Source organism: Garra rufa, chromosome 2 (assembly GCF_049309525.1).
Source record: "Garra rufa chromosome 2, GarRuf1.0, whole genome shotgun sequence".
NCBI lineage: Eukaryota > Metazoa > Chordata > Actinopteri > Cypriniformes > Cyprinidae > Garra > Garra rufa.
In genome coordinates, this window is record NC_133362.1 from 4,390,145 (window position 1) to 4,395,854 (window position 5,710).

A 5,710-nucleotide genomic window follows, 5' to 3' on the forward strand; every position below is an offset into this window, starting at 1 on the left:
ACAGGTCCATCTCATAAAGGACGTGTGTCACTGTAGTGACTTTTATCTTGCACCACCAAAGCATTGCTCTGCTGCCATTTTCACATTAGTCTGGAGGATTGAATCAAGCGATGGTTATTTTTGGATGTTATAATCTTTGAATAATGCAAAACATGTAAAGTAGCTTCTGTACCCACATCTACCAGCCTCTCACACACTTATAACAGCTCCTTTTTGACATTTTTTCTTCATTTAGATAGGACAGTAGTTAGACTGCACAGGCAGTGAAGTTTGTAAGGTTTTTTTAAATGTCAAAATACACTTTATCCAGCTTATTTTTCATTGACAGCTATTGTAACTAATATGTACTTTTTCCAAGATATTGTATTCAATAAACCCTTTATTAAATAATTTGAAAATAAGATAATATTTATGTAATTCCGCTAGATGATGGTAGTAGTGCATAAACTTCATACTTCACCTCTAACTATTATATAAACATGCACATTGTGTTATAGTCTTATGGGCTTATGTGATTGCCTTAATTAGACTGAATGGACCCAAATGTAAAGGATAAATTGTTAAGAGTCAATCCAGGTTTGATGATGTCAGTGTCTCATTGCATATGTGGCGTGATGAGAGATTTATAGGGAATGGACCTTAATTGCACTTCCTATATCCGTAAGTGCATTGCCATTATTTTGCATCATTAAACAGAATATTCTTTGAATCATACATCAACAGGAGGGGAAACATTTTTTTATTTATATCAAAATACCCCTTACCCAACCCTTAAACCTGCCCATACACCAAACCTGTCCCTAACCCTATATCAATATCACCCCTCAATGATAGGAGAAATGTTGAGCATTAACAAAAACTTTTAATCTTTGTAGAACATATGTTAAAATCATTTGTAGATTTTCAAGATGTACATGATCATATGAATTAGAAGTTAATTATTAGGTAATGTTTAATACATTCATTAGTAAACATTACCAAACACATTATTTCACGTTTCTAGATATGTGAATATATATGTTAACTATGGTCTGTTAAGCATTACATAGTGTTTGTTAATGATTTATTAATGAAAGTTATTATAAAGTGTTACCCATTAGTCATTTGATGAGCCTGATCATGATCTGGTAGCAGTGTTAGGTCATTGAGCTGGTCGATCCACAGGCTTCAGTAAATCATTTTGTTTTCATTGCAGCTCTAATTACAGCATTGGTGCATAAGGAACTCAGGGATTGGTGTTTAGAGGACATGTCCCTGTAGTGCCCTGTTCTGGAACATTCTTGAGACCCAGAAGTTAGTATGGCTCAGTGGGTTGGGAAATGAAACTCTACTTAGATCCTGTGTTTGTGGAATCAGGCTCAACTGAGGGCTCAGTGTTCAACCGTTTCTCAAGCATCCTTCACTACAACAGCACTCATAATGTAGTCTTTATTTTCCTCAATACAATCTACCAAAAAACACAAATAATTTAATGCTGAGCTTTAACAAAGACTTGTATGACCTTGAATTGTAAATGTATTATGTTTCTGATAACAGTCACGGATATCATCAAAATCAAGGGGTGTTGAACGTTACCTACACAGTGAAGGGACCAAAATCACATGAATCTATAATAAATATTACATGCTTTAGGTATTGTATGAACATTTGTCTTGAATAAATATTACTACAAAATAATCATTATTTAGTGAATTAGTGAATTAAAATGCAACTAGTACACTTTAGAGATAGTGCTGGGTCAGCGCCTCAATTACCCTTCGTAGTGCAGCGACAGAGCAAAGACTCATTACACACACACACACACACCATGCTTATGTAGCATTCAGAATGTCTTTTGAATTCCAGTTGATTTCCCAAATGTAATCAATTTAAATATTTAAATATCATCATAAAAATGCTGTGAATTTAGTTTTTAAAAATACATAAGAAGTCCGATAGCCTTGTAGTTAGTGCGCCGACATACAGTATAGCGCAACTGTGTTCACGGCGAGTTCGATTCCCGCCTAGAGGTCCTTTGCCAATCCCAAATCCCAATCCTCTCTCTTCCCATTGATTTCCTGTCATCTCTGTACTGTCCTGTCCTGTCCTGTCCTGTCCTGTCCATTAAAGGCATAAAAGGCCAAAAAATATAACATAAAAAAAAGATTTTGTGCAGTCTTGCAATGTCATCCTCCATCATGGACGCTTTGCCTTTATTTCGCTAATGGATTACATTATAGTAACTTGTGAACCCCTAAAATGTACGTATTTTTATGTGTGATCAAGAAGTGATCTGTTCTTGCTCATTTAGTTTTGCATTCCAATTCATTTTCAAAGCCTCTTTACACAAATTCAAATCAAGCTATTTAAAATTCAGTTTAACATCCTGTAGATGTGGCCATTCATTCATAGTTGGGCTGTCAAAATGGCTGGAAATCTAAATTCTAATTTTGTACTTAAATATTATCAAACTTCAAATTGTATTCAAATTTAAAATGCTGCCTCCTTAAAGCACACCTAAACTTTGAATGCAATGATTTTGCATTAGAATGTGAGTTTTTATTATAAATTTAATGAATATTTGAAATTCATTATTTTATTTTTTTTGACAGCCCTACTTCAATGTCACACTCATTATTTGGTGACTTTTTCCCAACATGGATAGACAGTTTTGATGAGATAGGATGCTGTGTGTGTGAGTATGTGACTGTGCTTGTACCTGTGTGTGTGTGTGTGTGTGTGTGTGTGTGTGTGTGTGTGTGTGTGTGTGTGTGAGTGTGAGTGTGAGTGTGAGTGTGTGAGTGTGTGTGTGAGTGTGAGTGTGAGTGTGTGTGTGTGTGTGTGTGTGTGTTGAGTCTAAAGCTATGGAGACAAGGCCAACACCTGCCGAGAGCATCACTCAAACAGAGACAGAGAGTATGACATTATGTGGATGAAGGAAAACTGCATTGGCAGTAGCCCACTCATAAGCATCTGCAGTACTGATATGGGACAGAAGGAGAGAAGCAGAGGTAAAACACACAGCGTGACCCTCCAGGCTGAAGAAGGCGAGATACCAGTCCAAACACCGTTCATGTCTCTGATTTTAAGGAATCATAGATGCTCAGAACATGAAGAACACAATTTCTAAATATGTTGCAGATTACACTGTTTTCCAATAAATTTTTTTGGGCCAAATTTTTGTCACTGAGGCTTCATTTGAGCGGCACTATTTGTGTGATGCACATGTAAAACATTTAAATGTGAGGATGCAGCGTTTACAGCAAATATGGAAGAACAGATACTGAATTAGTCAAATCATTATCATATTAGCTGCTCTTCTACTCAGATAAGGATTTCTTGAGCAGATTTGGTTATGGAGTAAGTCTATTGATAAGATCGAGAAGGATTAAAATATCCAAGACGTGAATTGATTTTTCACATGACATTGTAAGATAAGTAGAATGAACATTTGACTGCTGGTCTTCAAGCAGTTCAGAAGCAGGAGTTAAATTTCGGCAAATTGTACTTTTATCTGGTCTGCAATTTTCTGGGACTTTAGCACTTCTCCATTTCCCTCAGACAAATCTCAGCCAATAAGGTCTTGTTATTTCAGGGAATAAAATGCATCTGGCTTACAGATCGCCGGCTGAGGTTTGGAGTCTAAAATGTGATGAGATTGGCTGTTTGAATTCTTGGTGGGCCGGAGGGACTGCTGTAACCTTTAAGCTGAGCTGAACTAGGTTATTTGACATCCAGCTGTGTTTGATAAAAATGTTGCTGTTCTGGAGGAGGAGACATTGATTTGTTTGGTCTTTCCTCCATAGCTCCACGCAGACAAACCCAGGCATCAGGTGCCACGAGAGGTCTGCTCCAAAGAATGTAAGTGCAATCTCTTCATCTGAGAGAGCTTTTTTTTTTACTCTGGTTTGATTGTTCTGTCCAAGGGCAGGCAAACCTAAAGAGGCACCTAGGCCAATGACTGAGAATGTGTTCAACAATGTACATCACCAGTACAATGGCTATGGATCACTTCATGCTATATTATTTAAATGAATAGAACTAAGACATGAACACCATCAGTGCCAGATGTACCATGTACCGCTGTCAGTATTCATATTTCACAATGATTTTTCAACAAATACAAATGCACTGCTGAATCTTTCCAGAGGTCAACATGTTTAAGTTTGATGTAGTGTTGGCAGCAATGCGTTGACAAGAAAATATTACTTTTTCAAATAAGTAACGCCAGTTATCCCCCCTCCCCCAAATTTATTGATTAAAAGCTCTCTTGTCTCCATGTTGAGAGAAATACTAATATGCAAAAATTACTCAAGATAATCTAACATTTGTTTTCCTTTTTTTATTGCTGAAGAGTTGACATTTTTTCTTCTGCACAGACTTACAGATTTAGTGAATTTACTTTTCTCTAAGCCTGATGCTTTTGGTGTGAAGCAGCTTTTACATTTGTCAAAAATAAAACTTTTTATATTAAAAACAAACAAGCAAACCCTGGCCAGATTTAAAAAGTAACGCAACGTAATGCACTACTTTCCATAAAAAGTCACCAAGTAAAATAATTAGTTTTTTTAGGGAGTAACTCAATATTGTAATGCATTACTTTTTAAAAGTAACTTTCCCCAACACTGGTTTGATGCAGGTTTTTGTGAGTTCAGCTCCATGGATGGCTTAATGAAGCAATCAGGATAAAGCATGCTGTTTATTGTTGTTTATTGTAATGTGTTGAAAGTAGGTGAAAGACAATGTCAATCATTCAAAAAAAAAAGAAAAGACAATTAACATTCAATAACATTATTGATTTAACGGCACTTACACTATTGGACGTGAGCAAAGTTTTTAAATGAACTGTTCTGAATAATGACTATTGTCTTCTGTAGAGCTGATTTAGAATTGCTAATAATAATACAATAATTTTCCTGTTTATTACTGTCAAGTCACCTTATTTCTGTAGTGCTTTATACTGTACAATACAAATTGCTTCAAAGCAGCTTCAAGAAAATAACAGAATCAGTGATGCAAATTTCATCAAATATGAGACAAATTCAAGATTTGTTGACAATAGTGTCATTATTCAGCTCGAATCAGTTCAATGTTTATAAAGGGCTTGCAAAATTGCTTGCCCGACGTCCCGGGGCTATTGTGTCTTTCAGTTGGGCTACCAAAATATATCATGCACTGCTTAAATACAGGGTTTCTGCAAGTTCTAAAAGGGCTTCAAATTAGTTGTATCAAATTTAAGGCCATAAAAAGCCCAGAATACCTTTAATGGTAAAAGAAAAGTCTTAATTAGGTTAAATTAGGTTTTACATTTGGGGACGGAAAGACAAAATTCGCAATATGGATTAATGTGGCAACTGGATTTTAAAAGGCTGATTTTATTGAATAAATATGGGCGATGCACGCTTCAAAGGCAAAACCCGGCACAGGTCTTTTTATGTGAATTAATCTCTGAAGGAAACAAACTCTTTTGAGAAATATTTTGATAAAGCAGTTTTTATGAGCGCAGTGCAGCTTTGTGAACAGACATTACTGGAGAAATGACCATATTTATGCCACTTCAAAAGCTAAAGTTAAATTCCGGTAAATTCATTTCGGTCAGTTTTTTTTTTTAGCATTTAATCCAGACACGATCATCCTCAGATTGCAGAATGGGGTTACCACACTCGTCCCACAATCCCTGGGCTCTTGGCCTTATTATTCCATCTCTGTTTTTATGTCAGCAATGAATCAG